Source organism: Bolinopsis microptera, chromosome 1 (genome assembly GCF_026151205.1).
Source record: "Bolinopsis microptera isolate Bmic1 chromosome 1, MBARI_Bmic_1.0, whole genome shotgun sequence".
In the NCBI taxonomy this organism is placed as follows: Eukaryota; Metazoa; Ctenophora; class Tentaculata; order Lobata; family Bolinopsidae; genus Bolinopsis; species Bolinopsis microptera.
In genome coordinates this window covers 5064192-5080101 of record NC_087072.1, presented here as the reverse complement: position 1 = coordinate 5080101, position 15910 = coordinate 5064192, and the positions used below count along the sequence as shown (strand labels likewise).

The 15910-nt window shown below is 37.9% G+C and overlaps 1 protein-coding gene across 1 annotated transcript in view; it reads right to left on the bottom strand.

The window, feature by feature from the left end:
• Positions 1-15910, bottom strand: part of LOC134811132 (arrestin domain-containing protein A-like) — a 103448-nt gene that overhangs the window by 85062 nt on the left and 2476 nt on the right. The gene's annotated exons all lie outside the window — the stretch shown is intronic.

Here is a 15910-nt window from a genome sequence, read left to right as displayed (position 1 = left end):
GGAGTATTTGAGGACGATTTTTGCATACCTATATTCTGGGGGCCGTAGTTTTTGATTTTTTGCTATTAAGTATACTCTAAACCATTTCAATTTAGTATCTGGAGCCATTGGCATCATCAATACAGTCTCAGCAACATATTCTGACTGCATATAACTGTCTGTGACAATTTTAGAACAACTTAGGAACAGATGTTTGGACCTATATTCTGGGGGCCCTGTTAAAAAATGGTATTTTTACAGGTGAAAAAAAAGTACACTTAAAAACCTAATAATTATTTTCAACTACCCAAGAAACATTTAAAGGGTTATTATGTACATATTTACAGCCCTAAACATGCTTAGAAGTAGTTTTAACACCTGTTTCTAAGTGCTCAAAAAACGACCTATATTCTGGGGGCCATATACCCGTAATACAAAATTATACTTCTTTTAGACTTCGTGACTATGTCTATACTGAATTGAACTACAAGGGTCGTCACTGGCTTTCATTTTCCGTTTGCAGACGAAATTTCCCCGTATTAACATATCAATTACACATCATTATATGATATATCTACCAATGATAACTCGATAATTAACATTAATTGCAAATAATGCAATAAACCAATTACAAGAGCCTGGAATGACGTTTCGCCGACTTTTCGCCCATATCAATGCCCAATTTAAACCAGCTTACAATACTTCAGAACGCCAATTGAGAGGATCCAACACGAACTTCACATCCGCCACCACTCACCTCAACCTCCAGACCTCCATTGTCAACGAGAGGCACGACCTCAACGCTGCTAGAAGAGCTAAAACTGTGTTCCCCTTCTCCAGCTCCAAGATGTGAAGCTGAGGAGTTTAGAAGACAGCTAGGGGACTATCAGCTAGGGGGGGGGGGGGGCCAATGGCATAAATGGAGAAAATGGAGAATTACTCATAGGTTTTTCCATTTTCTCCATAGAAATAGTCTCCATTTTATGCCATTTTATGCCATTTTATGCCATTGAAAACCTGAAAAATTTAGAATTTCGAGAAAAATTATTTTTTAAAAATGATATTTTTGGTCAATAATGGACAGGGTATCATGAAACATGGAGAAAAGTGGTTTTCAGAAAAACTTTGAAAAATCTTGGAAAGTGCATCGAATTTTGTGTGAACTCCCAACTGACTCAATATCTTGATGAAAAGGGAATACTTTCAGAGCATCAATATGGTTTCCGTAAAGATCACTCTACAACTTATCTCATGTTAGATCTGTTTGATCGTATATTTACTGCTAAGAACAGTGCCAAGCATCCTGCAATTATCTTCCTGGACATCAGAAAGGCATTTGATACTGTTAACCATGATATTCTCATTCAAAAGCTGAAGCATTATGGAATAAAAGATACTGCATTGAGCTGGTTTAGGAGCTTCCTCACAGATAGATTACAGCAAACTAGAGTTGGGAGTAGGATAAGCAGTTTACATTCATTGAACTCTGGAGTGCCTCAAGGAAGTATATTAGGACCAATTCTATTCAGCATTTTTATCAATGACCTGCCTAATGCATGCCTATTTTCTAAACCTTATCTATTTGCTGATGACGGTGCATTATATTTTGACAATATATCTAGAGGAAACTATGGTAACATCAAACAAGAGTTGAAATTAGTTATCAGATGGCTTCAGGCTAATAAACTATCCCTGAATAATGAAAAAACAAAACTAATGATCCTTGACTCTAAGCCTAACCTTGATGCCATCCTTGTTGAAATTTGTGATGACCTTACTTTGGTAATCTGTGAAACTAAATCCCATAAGTACCTTGGACTTATAGTTGACAGCAGATTGACATTTAATGAACATATTGATAACATTAAGAAAAAGATATCGAAAAGAATTGGTGCTATGTATAGATCAAAAAAACTTCTCCCTCTTAAGTTCAGGAAGATGTTTGCTAATGCACTTATGTTGCCACATTTTGACTACTTAGACACCATCTGGTCAAGAACATATAAAAAACGACTAGGAGAGTTAGATATCATGTACAAAAAGGTTGCTAAAATAGCCCTAGATGTAAACATCAGAGAGAGGTCGGTTAATGTATACAAAAATATGGGATGGCTTCCTCTCCATTTGAGACGACAGGTTCATCTTAGCTCATATATGTACCGTATAATCAATGAAACATGTCCAAAGCATTTTATCGGGAAATTCTCGTATATTTCTGGTGGATCACGTGAGGCAGAAAACTGCAATCTTTATACTCCTAAATCAAGATCTCACAAGGAGTTTAACTATCTAGGAACTAAGGCCTGGAACATATTACCAAAGTCCCTTAGAGAGTGTGACGACGTTAAGAAATTTTCTAAGTTATACAAAGAAACTCTTATGAATATGGTGCTAACTGATGAGAATTACCAAGGGGACAACTCTTACGATAAATTCATGATCCCACCCAACACTAGCCAATGTATCTAGGCAGTTATGTTATTTCGGTTAAGTTATCTCAGTACATAAGTGAATCCAATCTATCCCCTGCAATCAAAGTATTTCCATGCCTATTAAGCTATTACAGGAAATTAGGAACATCAGTGGAAAGGTGCACTGTCAATCATTATTGCTCCATACCTCCAGTCCTCCTGTTATGTGCAATTCTCACTGCTATGTATGCTCCTCATTTGTATCAATTATATTGATGCTACATTGTTATTGAATATGAAATAATTTTCAACCGTATTAATTTATTAACTTATTGTAAATAGCAAGTTTGACAAAGGGATTACGTTTATTTTACCCGGAGTTTGTTTAAGTTTAGTATTGTAAATAGTTAATTTGACGAAGGGAATACGTCTATTTTACCCTGAGTTATGTTTTAGTTCAATCTTGACACAATTTTAAAATTATAATTTAATTATTTTATATATATGTATTGTCCATAACTAGGGTGGCCTGCTAACAGAACCATGATCTGCCTTGATTCATCCTTCAGCACAGAGAAAAGCTCCTTTTTATACATTATGATTACAGAGGATCTGATATTTAGATATATATATTGCTGTGCTGTAAAAATTGACTTTATTTATTTATTTATTTATTTATGTTGACTTAGAAAATGTTCGGTCCGAGTCATTTTCGATACGTACCTCCCGTATCGAGGGCTCCCGATTCCGAGCTCGTGTTGCAAAGGGGAGGCCTGCCTTCCGAGATCGCATTACCTCGAGTCCAAAATTGTGTATCGAGGGGAAGGTGTGGACTTAGAAAAACCGAAAAAATATGTTTGGCAAATGATGAACAGGGTAGCATGAAACGTGTAGAAAAGCGGTTTTCAGAAAAAATTTTAAAAATTTTGACCGAAAAAATATTTTCGGCTTATAATGAACAAGGTAACAATAACATGAAACGTGGAGAAAAGTGTTTTTCAGAAAAACTTTGAAAAATTTTAACTTAGAAAGTTACCCCTCGATACACAATTTTGGACTCGAGGCTTCCCCCTGGTAATGCGATCTCGGAAGGCAGGCCTCCCCTTTGCGACACGAGCTCGGAATCGGGAGCTCTCGATACGAGAGGTACGTATCGAGAATGACTCGGGCCGAAAATTTTCTAAGTCAAAATTTTTCAAAGTTTTTCTAAAAACCACTTTTCTCCACGTTTCATGCTACCCTCTTCATTATTAGCCGAAAATATTTTTTTGGTTTTTCGGTTTATCGAAGTCTGCACCTACCCCTCGATACACGAATTTGGACTCGAGGCTTCCCCCGGGTAATGCGATCTCGAAAGGCAGGCCTCCCCTTTGCAGTGCGAGCTTGTTTCGACTGTCGAGGATGTAGGTCTCACTTCTCAGTGCCTATTACTCTACCCTATTACTCACTCCTGCTGTAGCCTGTAGAAATAACTTTACACTAGGCTTGAGTAATTATGAGTTTGCCTGAAGTGTGCCTCTACTAACCTAGTATAAGCATCTAGTAGCCTACTATGAGCTTTCATAAGCTTGTTACGCCCCTAGTAAGCATAAATAAACATGTTAGGATGTCCAATTTAGGTGTTAAATGGTGTTAAAGATGAAATTTCGAAGACAAAATTCATGGCATAAAATGGAGAAAATGGAGAATTACTCATGGGTTTTTCCATTTTCTCCATAGAAAAAGTCTCCATTTTATGCCATTTTATGCCATTTTATGCCATTGGCCCCCCCCCCCCATCAGCTATGTGTGTTTTGTGTTTTGTGTTTGTTTGTAATAACTAATAGTAATAATCCAGTGATTTGGTGATCGAGTTTTTGGGTTTTCAAAAGATAATTTTGAGAAAGGTATCTACAAATTAGGCTTATTTATTTTACGCACACTGCAATAATTAACTAACAGAATTCAAAATTAAAAACTTTGGTAAGTTTGAAGAGGTTAGTTTTGAGTTTTAAGAATCGCTTTGAAATGTAAATCATTTCGTTTGAATTGTAGGACTAAGAAATGAATAATTTATACTCATAGGTATCATATAATATGTCTGGCTTTTAATTTATAAGTTAACCATCATAATTACTCTTAGTTAGCTATCACATATAAATAGGAGAATTATATATACTGCATCAAAGCCGAACTTTGTCCACTTTGAAATGGCCTACATTTTAAGATTTTCCGTTTTTATTAAACCGGTGACTTCTGGCCAAAAACCTCCCGCCCCGATTATAAATAACGGAGGAGTTATGAAATTCTACGATTTGTAGTGATTTCATGACTTTTTCCTGTCAAGACTCATTACTCAACCCATTTTCTGAATCATCTAATATCCCGAATGTTTGTAATAGCACAAAACAAATCTATTAGGGTCGAGGGCGTGATGTGATTTACACATATAACACAATCTTGTCGCTAAACCACATGAGGCCGTCAAATTTAACATTTTATTTTCCTGTTCCTATAACAACCTTATTCTTAAATTATAATGGGTCGTTTTATGAACAGTTTGAACTTTTATTTCTTATCACTTCACAAAATAAACCCAAAAGCGGAGAACTTAATTAGTTTGTTAGACATGTTGCATGCCTACTCCTAACTGTAAGTATAAGTATAATACTCATTATTCCAAAATGCAGCTCAATGAGGGGAACCAGTTTGGATACTAAAAGAGTTCTCTAATTTCTAAAATCGTTTAAACTGTTAATTAGTATAGTAACTTACTGGAGTCGTTAGCTTTAGTACTGATACTAAGCGGGCAAATGATAAGTTCAAGTTTTAACTGATGGTTTGGCCTGCAGACTGCAGATAACTAGATGCTTTGCAGTTTTGGCTGTTGCTTGATCTTTGTTCAGTTTCTATTTAGTTCTGGTAACTGGTTGTTGGACGAACTTGATTTGAGAAAAGTGCAAGTCCGAATTATTTTGAGGAGGAGATCAGATTGAGTGAATGAACAGTTTCGCCAGTTCTACTTTAGTACACAATGTACAAACTCCAGCTTTTTTTGCCAATGACCTGCAACTCAAAAACATTCAACGTATGAGACCTATGAATTTGTTTTATTTTATTTTCATGTTACATCCGCCTTTGAGTTTTGGGTAACCCCAGCTCGAATATAACCCTATGAGAAATAGAATTTATCTTATTCATAACTTGCTTGTTGAATAATTTAAGGGCAATAAATTGAAATATGGTAAATTTTTGCGTTTCCTCTGACCTCATGGGGCTGAGTTTCAGGTTTCTACGCAAATCAATAGGTAATATCGGGTAATATCACTATATTTTTGTTTCTTTTTAAAAGCGAATAATTTTCGAAGAAAATTACAACTATCAAATTTTAATTACATAATCTAAGTTAGTAATAGTATTTCGTTGAAATATATGAGACAAGAGAAACCGTTTCTCCTCGCGTCTTAAGATGGTGTTTCTCAGAAATGCCATTTCAGGACGCGAGGAGAGATAGGACTTCTCGGACTGCAATCTGCATTAAATCAATTTCTTCTGTAACGTCCTCAATAAATTTAATAGATTTGTAGTGTCACAATTAGTTTTAATCATCCAATCGTAGTTAGATTATTTGCCAGTACAATCACGTTAACTTCATATTTTTGCTACAATGATTGGAATCAGTGCTAGCATGCCTGAACAAGTTTCCATTTGCACAAGTAATCATCCCACGCACAACCACACCACCACAATTGTTTGTTAAGAACATAACGATATTTGTTTCTAGTATCAAAAATGCTCGAACATTGCAATTTGTTTTGTCTGATTCTTTTGCCTTTCACTATTCACAACCATCTCCTTACCGCACAGGATTGCACTTCCATTCTTTAGCAGTTTTTAAAAGTGTTGTTTGATACGTATTTCACTATCTTTTCGTTCACTTTCTGTTGCTATTCCACATACCATTTCAATTGTTTCAGAAGAATCAAGATAAAAACACAACTATCTTTGGTTCTAGTGAATGTTATTGCAGAACATTTCCGCTATTAACTTACTCCGTTTAGGGGGCACTTTATTTGGAAAATATAGAGTTCAAACTTTCCATGGACTATGGCTGGTTATTATTACTGTAAATATTGGTAATTAAGTTCCGGGTAAACTGGAAAAGTAGCCAAGCGCAGCAAAAGACAAGTTGAACAAGTACCATTCCTCAAGTTATTTGTATTGTCTTTAACTTTAAGTAAAACATATCTGCATAACTCCACTCTTACTAATAATATTATTAGCTCTATATACGATCAGCGATCCTGAAAGTATACTATTTAACAATCCGACAAAAAGTTTTGGTGTCTCCGTAACCTATGAAGCTAGGTCATCCTTTCTATGATATTGTTTTCCAATTAAATTGAATCATCTTTTGAGTAAATCTCGCTGTGGTTAAATCGAGACAGTTTCATTAAATTGAATGGTATTTCGTCGTGACTTTAGTCCAATAGTCTTAAATCGCCTTTGCATCCCACTTATTATAACAATTATATGACATACGTGATACGTTAGTGGAAATAATAACGTGGTACACATAAACCGTAGAATGTTAATCTTTGTCGCCTATTTACAAATTATTCCATGTTGTTTATTTCTAATTGCTCTTCTGATTGAAATTTTTACTGTTTAAGTTGCATGAGCATAACACCACTGTAAAACTCAACTCACCTCCTAAAATTTAAAGCGTTTTAATCTTTTCGTGTGAGATTACAAGTCACCAGTCGACCCCATAGTTAGATTAATTTAGTTAAAGTAATGGTGTTATGAGCTCCTTTTCCAGTTGCACAGTGAAGACATGTGATAACCGTTCAATGAGTTGTTTCCTGTGCCGCATGGGAGGGGGGCATTTTTCTGAAGGCAACTATAATAGTTTACGTTCCTAACCAAGACTAAAATGCAACTAATTGACACCCCCCCCCTCCAATCCCCTTCTGTTCGGTGCCGCAGAGTACCAACCATAATATATAACTACAAGTCCTGTACCTGGTCATTGGTTGTAGTATGAGATCAAGATACGACTCTGGTGACTGCAATCACTCCATGGGGTGTTACTTATACTAAACACCAGTAGAGATGTACGATTTCCTTAGAAAGTTTTTAAATCGAGTTCTACATTTATCTCATGTGTTGATTGTTGTTTTTTATTTAATTTGATTGTTTCTTTTGTTTAGAAATTAGCAATGAACATAAGACTGTATGTACATTTTTGTAAATACTTTTTTTTCTGTCGACATGTGATCGAAATGAGGCCGTAAAATGTGAACCAACTCGCCATTTGAATTCATTCGTAGTTCTTGGAATGAAAGGGTATAAGAGGTCACCTTAAATTTGATCCTTTGAACAGCTGTTGAGCAATGAAACGCAAACATAATCTTAGCAAAATGAATATATTTCTTTTATCTTCAGCATTTAATCAGTCACATAATCTGAGAATATCAATGGTTAGTATATATAAAAATGTCAAAAATTCCCATCAAAAATGTAGTAAAGTCTCAAAAAATTAATTTAGCATCTCGTCAAAATGGAATAGTTTAAAATCGGAACAAAATTAATGGCATATACTATAATAATGTGGAGTCTGCAGTAGTTCATTAAATAAAAATAAAAAGACGCAATTCAAAAATTGATAGACTGAATATATAAACAAAAAATGAACGATTCAAAAATAAAATTCGGGACACCATGAAAAATTAGCTTCCAGAAACGGAATTCACATTGTTCAGGCCAAACGGATAAAGTGTCTTCAATTTGTTAATATAAAACTGTTCTGACTTTCTAATATTATCTGGGGATGTAGAACACAAAATATCAAAATGGAAACTTTCATTGAAATCAGATCTCTCCCTCAAATTATGAACTGAAAAAAGATGTGCTCCTAAAACATTCTCGTCATCAAAATCTCTGTGGCTCTCAACATTCCCCTTACTACTCGCCTCTAAAATCTCATAATATTTACTGCGATGACCATTCACACGTTGGCTGAGGCTGGTGACTGTTTTTCCCACGTATAAGTTATTAACAGTACAAAGTTTGCACGTCGCGCCGTACACAATGTTGCGTGTCTTACAGTTACCACCTTGAGTTCTGACTGAGTGTCCATTATTGGAGACCATGGAATTGCCACTAACAAGGTGACAAGTTTGGCAGGGTCTGCCTTTCTTCTTCTCACCAGGTTTGGTGCATGGGTCAGTTGTTCTTGACTCTGAACCTAAGGCAAGCTTCTTTCTCTTGAATAAAGTGTCCTTTAAGTTAGGGGCTCGCCTGGTCACCACTTGGAGTTTAGGGATCCTCTCAGGGTTCTCACTGCTCCATGTACGGCTATTTGAGATGATGTTACTGGCCTCTTTAGCCTTTTCCTTGGTTTCCTCATAGCCCGCACCGAATGTAACAATCCATGGTGTGAAAGAAGGGGGACCCTGATCCTTTGCCTTGTACTGTAAAGTTCTTGGTATCGATCTGACATCACTGATGACCTCTCTCACCATATCAGTAGGATATGAAGACCGCTCAAAAAACAACTGAAGCTCTGCCAATCTCTCATCCAGTAAGACGTCATCATTGATTATCCTTCTGTATCGAAGTGCCTGTGAAAAGACTATACTCCGGAAGGTATGTCGTGGATGGAAACTTGAGAATTCAAGATACCTGTTGGCGTCAGTAGGTTTCCTAAACAGATCTGTTGTGAGTCTCCCTCCAACAAACTTGTACTGAATGTCCAGGAACTGAGTGAACTCCGTGATTGGTTTCACTTCGTATGTAATATCTAAGCCATAGTTATCAACCATCTTACTGCGTAATGACCCTACCCATTCTTCAAAACCAATCATAGAACCTCTCCACATACCTTGGCCCGAAATATCATCCACAAACCGATCAAGGTTCTTGAGCTCCTCTGGTCTAACAACCGGGTCGTAAACCAGACTCTTTAGGACAAAGAACAAAGCAATGTTACCGCAATCCACTGAATTGATACCTCCAGTGGGTACACCGTTAACGACCTCATACCAGTTGTCTGCATTCTTCAAGACTGCCGAATCAAAACTAAGCTGTATCAGTCCCTTCAGCCAAGTCCTGAACTCCTCAGACCAATCTGGTCTACACAACTCCATAGCATCATCTAAGGCTGACATCACCAAGCTATGTTGCAGAGAATCGTATAGAGAAACAATATCAATACTGAAGCTGATCCAAGTATCGACTACTTGTCCGGAAGCTGCCAATTCCTCGAGTTTTATGAGAGCTGCAGTTGAATCTTTAACAAGATCTATACAGTAATCTCTGGCAAGAGGTCCCAACCACTTCCAAACAACAAACTTATCTGATCTTGCAGTTACTCCTCTAGAGAGATCAGTCACGAATCGACTGGGTGGAATCTTTTTCTCTCTAATTTCAGTCTCAGTCAGCTTGTGAATTTTCAGTAATGGGTAACCATACGGAATATCGGGCTTGACTAGATCTGAAGTGCTCTGTGAAAGAGTGTCCTGATCAGACTTCTGAATCAAACCAACCACACACTTAGACTGTTCACCACTAACATACTTCCGCTCCAAACCAGATGACCACAGCTCTAACAACCTCCCTCTCAAAGATCCAGTAGGATCAGTTTGTAAAGGTCTGTATCTCAAAGGGTCCTCAACTTTGGCAGAAGTGATATCCTTGATTATCTGAGGGGTGACAATGATTATCGCACCGCCCTTATCAGCCGATGTTATGGCTATTAAGCCATCCTTGACAGCCTTCTTCAACCACATATACCCTTCACTCTCATAGCGGTTCATATTAGATTCAAGTTTTCTGGGCTTGAAGTTGTCTACAAAATTGACAATGTTGTCTTTTGCAGACTTGATGGCTGGGTCTTCAAAAGAAGTACAAGGAGCTGTTACTGGTTTCTTCAGTAGCTCCATAGGAACTTCGTTATCCCGTGCTGAGTTCTTAAAAACAGCTTTCCATGCTTGTTTGTTGGCAGCATTGTACCCATCTACTTTGAACTGCATCTCATCAAAATCCGGGCAGGGTATCCATCCAGGACCATACGAAAGGACCGCAATGCTATAATCCGGAATATCAATGTCTGTCAGGTTAACAACAAGATTTCTCTCAAGAGCTTCCTTGGCTTTCTTCCTCATTGCCTGCTCTTTCTTCCTGTTCTTCCTGGCTTTTGCTTTGAGCTTTCTCTTGAGCTTCTTAGCTGTGACCTTCCTTGTAAACTGATTCACTGAAACTGCTACTACCTTCTTCTTAGGCTTCCATTCTGAAAATTTAGTGCCATCACACTCCTCTAAAAATTTCATCTTCTTTAAAAGCTTCTTCTGTTGGATGTGAAGCAGCTTGCTATCTTTGATAAGTTCAGGAGAGTCAGGATGATCTCTCTGAATATCAGCAATCTGTTTCTTCAAGATGTTAATCTGCCTTGACTTGTTCTCGATGGCACGGAGGGTTGCTTTTGTTTCCACCTCCTGGAGGAGCGCACGAGCCTGTTCCTCAGGGAGAGCTTTCAAGCCACTGGCCCTTAAGGATTGAACAGGGCGCTTGGTCAACAGGCATTTCCGCAGAAGACTTAACCGATTGATTTCCAGATCATGAAAAGTGACCAAGTTTGCATTTGCATATGCTTCCTTAAGACAGTCCTTTAACATTTATAGGGTTCGAGGTCACCACGTTTTATTTGTGAGACACTAATCACTAAACCTTTAATTATTGAGTCTGGGAAAAATCAATCTCCGCGATGTTCAGGACAAATGACCTGTCAGAACTGTTTGAGTATTATAGGTACTCCAAATTGAGTAGATTAACTTACTTTACTAAGGTTTGAGTTTTCAAATTTACCTAAGTTTACTTTATAAGGCTTGCCAGTGAAAAGAATTAGTAGATAACCTGTCAAAATTCATGAAAATCGTTTTTAATCAAATGGAGTTGAAGGTCTTCTCTGTCGATCATAGAAAAGCTGTCCGTAGATTTTAATCTCATCGGAGCATTGTGCCAGAATTTGATACACAATCTTGGAGATTGTTGGGATTTCTAACAAGTTCTAATTTCAAAATGGGGCTCAATAAGTGAGAGATAATTAATGAAGGATCCGTATCCGATGAAACACACAGGCCCACACAAACACTGCCATGTTTTATGCTTATAAGTTATATCCATCATGTATGTTCTATACCTTGTTCTATACCACTCTTTTCAATAAACAATCGAAAGTTTTGATTGTCCGTTATCGGTTCAATGATTTCTGAGTCTATCTCATCAGTCATAACATTTAGACGTCTGATATGTACGGACATTACGGGTCATAACAATATCACCTCGGAAATCGAATTGATCCTGGGACTTAGTACTAATAACCTGTCAGCTAGATCAGGAGACCATCCCGTCAGCAATATAACAGCAGTAACACTGCCACTGGTAGACTTGTATTTTGATAAACACTGTATGGTATGATATAAACAAGAGTTCTAATTTTACGCTCTCTGCGTTACGTCCCTAAGTATTCCGACTGTTTATAGCACACAAGGGGTTCGAGGGGGTGGGGCTTGAGGGGGGGGGGGGGTCACTTTAAGTTTGAACTGTTTTCGAGCTGACAACATTTTTATTTGCCTTGGCGAACATTTTTTAATCCATTGTTGTTTTACTATTATATCAATGTTTCATTTAATTGATAATCAAGATTGATTATTTAATCGATAAGCCGCAACTAAATCCAAAAACTGCTGCTGTCATGGCGCCCCCCTCATTCTATTTTGGTATGACGGATTAGTTCAACCCAATTAGATGTATCGCTGTCATCCTTTTCTGTCAGCTCAAACCACAAAGCTATTTAAAATTAGAATCGAAATCCAGGGAAGGCGCTGTGAAAAGAGTCAACATTGCGCTTTTGCGACGCTCGTCACGAGTCATATCCGTGATTCTTATCCATATTACTTTACGACAGTTGGTTGCTTGTATTTGTGATTATGTTCAAGTTACGGGCCGTGTTGAGTGATGCGCCTCTCTTCTTACCTTGTCCGTTAAACTTCACAAACTTTACGATGCTCATTTTCACAGCTTGATTGGCTGCACAGCAAGAGAGACGTACCCCTCCGCGTGTATATCTACCCCGTTGTAATCACACAAGATCAAAAGATGTGCGGATCTGTTAGTAATTGGTGCTCGTTGTGACAGCACACGCCGATTATCTCCGGAGATTTCCGCAACTTGGTGGTCTCTGTCTCTGCTGCTGCTGGCGACTTTTGTTTGTTTTTTTGGAACTGCTACTGAAGTGAACATCAGAGGACAAACTCAAGATGAGGCCCATCACTGTGGAGGTGATGATGCAGAAATACACCTTGGGTAAGTTATGGTTAACCAAGTTAATATTAACTAATATGGTTATATTATGGTTAATATGTTACTAATAATAATATGAATAACTACTAAATAACGGTAAGTAGCGTTCACCAAGGGGGATTTACTGTTACCAGGGGTAAGTTACTGTTACCAGGGGTGAGTTACTGTTACCAGGGGTAAGTTACTGTTACCAGGGGCAGGAGTAAGTTACTATTACCAGGGGTAAGTTACTGTTACCAGGGGTGAGTTAGAGTTACCAGGGGTGAGTTACTCTTACTAGCGATAAGTTACTGTTACCAGGGGCAGGAGTAAGTTACTATTACCAGTGGTAAGTTACTGTTACCAGGGGTGAGTTACAGTTACCAGGGTTGAGTTACTCTTACTAAGGCCAGGGGTGAGTTACTGTTACCAGGGGTAAGTTACTGTTACCAGGGGTGAGTTACTGTTACCAGGGGTGAGTTACAGTTACCAGGGTTGAGTTACTCTTACTAAGGCCAGGGGTGAGTTACTGTTACCAGGGGTGAGTTACTGTTACCGGGGGTGAGTTACTGTTACCAGGGGTGAGTTACAGTTACCAGGGGTGAGTTACTGTTACCGGGGGTGAGTTACTGTTACCGGGGGTGAGTTACTGTTACCAGGGGTGAGTTACTGTTACCGGGGGTGAGTTACTGTTACCAGGGGTAAGTTACTGTTACCAGGGATAAGTTACTGTTACCAGGTGTGAGTTACTGTTACCAGTGCAGGGGTGAGTTACTGTTACCAGGGGTAAGTAAATGTTTTATGTTACCATGGTTATGGAAGTTTCAAAACTTTGCCCTAAATTACGATTTCCATGCTAGTGGCTACAGTTTTGGTAGATGAGAACGATCTGGTATGGTGTAATGTGTTTGTACGACTATGATATAATATTGTGGCTGAAAGAACCTCATGAGCCATGTGTAAGCCAGTCATCTGGCTATTCTGTAAATGTAAATGCAGCTCATAAACTTAGGGATTAAGAGTACGTCATTAATTACACGCCTTTATAGTCTTTAATTTACAAGTACTCAATATGTGGTATTCTTAGCTTGGCGCCAGACTGTGTTGGGTTTCTGTTTGGTTTGGTTGAAATTGTTAGCCTCGATTAAATGATACTTTACTTTACATTATGCTAGCGTGCCAATTTGAACTTGAGTATTACTGCTGCTGGTAAATGTTCAAGTACGACTCAAGGAATTTGTCCACATCTCTGAAAAACAAAAAATAAAAGTTTAAATTTGCACCTCAAGACCGTTGCCCTCGAGCAATAGATTGAAAGCTGGTAACATATTTACAGGCGACAATAATATCACTAGATATTCTCTTAAAAGTAAGTGGGTATTTACCTCGTATTAAGTAACGTTCTACTGAGTGTTCCAGGGTTTGAGGGTTTCTTTTTTAATGTACCACTCAATTACTGGAACAAAATTTTGTCGCGGTATTTGCGGAATTAATCGAGATTTATTTCATCTCCGCGACAGATCGTTAAAAAATGTAGATCAGTGAATGTCTTAGTTTATTTACCGCGAATTCACGGTAAATAGCAATATTCGATTCACGATATTTCAAGTATTTATTGTTAACCTTCGGCAATTCGGTTTCCCAATTACCATGCCCGAATTTTGCCCGAGGTGTGCCCGAGGTTTGCCCGAGGTGTGCCCCAGGTGTGCCCCAGGTGGTTCTGCCCGAGGTGTGCCCGAGGTGTGCTTTGTGCCCGAGATGTGCCCGAGATGTGCCCCAGATGTGCCCTAGATGTGCATCGGCAGATTACCGAGTTACCTAACCTTCGATCGAAAGTTAAACTTAACCTGACCAGATATTAAAAATGTGACAAAATGTAACGTGATAGGATTATTTCGTGATGCTTGAAGGTAATTTGCATTATCATTGACATTTACATTCTGTGACAATCCTCCAATATTATTATTACACCATCAAAACAGGGCAACGTTATTTTATGCTCGGGTACTCTCTCGATATTTGAGAGAGCCTGCCGGCTCTGGCACCATTTAAATGTGACAAAAATGGCAATGGTGGCAAATTGTGCGATTCTACACCTTCCTGACGTTTATTGCAAAATCACTCCTAAAATATACGGCAAATTGTGCAATTCTGGAACCACACCACAACTAAATGGTGCCTGTTTGCCGGCTGGTACGTGCTCATGATGCTTCTTACTTTGACAGAGTTAGACTTAAACAAATTAATAATAATAATATTAAAGTGTTGGTAACTTTATAACTGGAGACCTTTCTAAATACAATTTGTTATTTTGCATCACGAATTTAGCCACGAATTTTTTTGTTGCGAATCAACCGCGAATGTCGATTTTGTGGCCACAAGATTTTGTCCTTGCTCCATTAAGTTTAACACATTTAGTTCATGTGTTATAGAAATCAAGAAGACCATTTTGTTTGCTCCTCAGTTATAATTCTCAGTCAGACCCACATGATGTGAACCAATTACATTTATTCTTCCGCCTAACGAGCACAGGGTATTTTAATTAATGATAACTAATTTAGCTAATTAACTAATTTAGCTAGTAATTACTGGCAAGTGTCTTGAAAAATCCTCGGTACTCTCAAGTTAATGAGGTTTAATAATACAACTAAACTGATTAAGATCAGCGAGCAATTATCTCCATTAGAGTCATTCTGATTACAATACTGATTACTTGGTTTCAGGGACAAATCTTATCTGAACCATCTCTAATCTATCTACTATCATCATGTTGAAGTTGTGCTGCATGCAATAAGAATCTGCCCTCCTGAGTCCTGTGTTCAAGATTGCACGATTGGCTAGTCTAATAATGATCCAAACCTCTTTTATATTCGTGGTGGTAATCTCGTCGCTTGAGAATCTACATTTAATCGATAAAGCTGCATGGAAATTTCTAAAAGTTGATGCTTTTTCCGTCAATCTGTCAGGTTCGGCTGAAATAAAATCATCGTCTCTGTTTTAAGAACAGTACCATGATTATTGCTCAATTAGATAAATTATTATTATCAGTAAAACGACGTTGTCTGTAAGTTTTCTAGATTTAGGCCCAAAACTAACATCGATGAATAATTCCTGAACTAATCTCTGTTCAGATAATTTTTATTTTCAATGAGCTCAGCTCTTCCAACATTCTGACAGTGCACACACAGTCTGGGCTA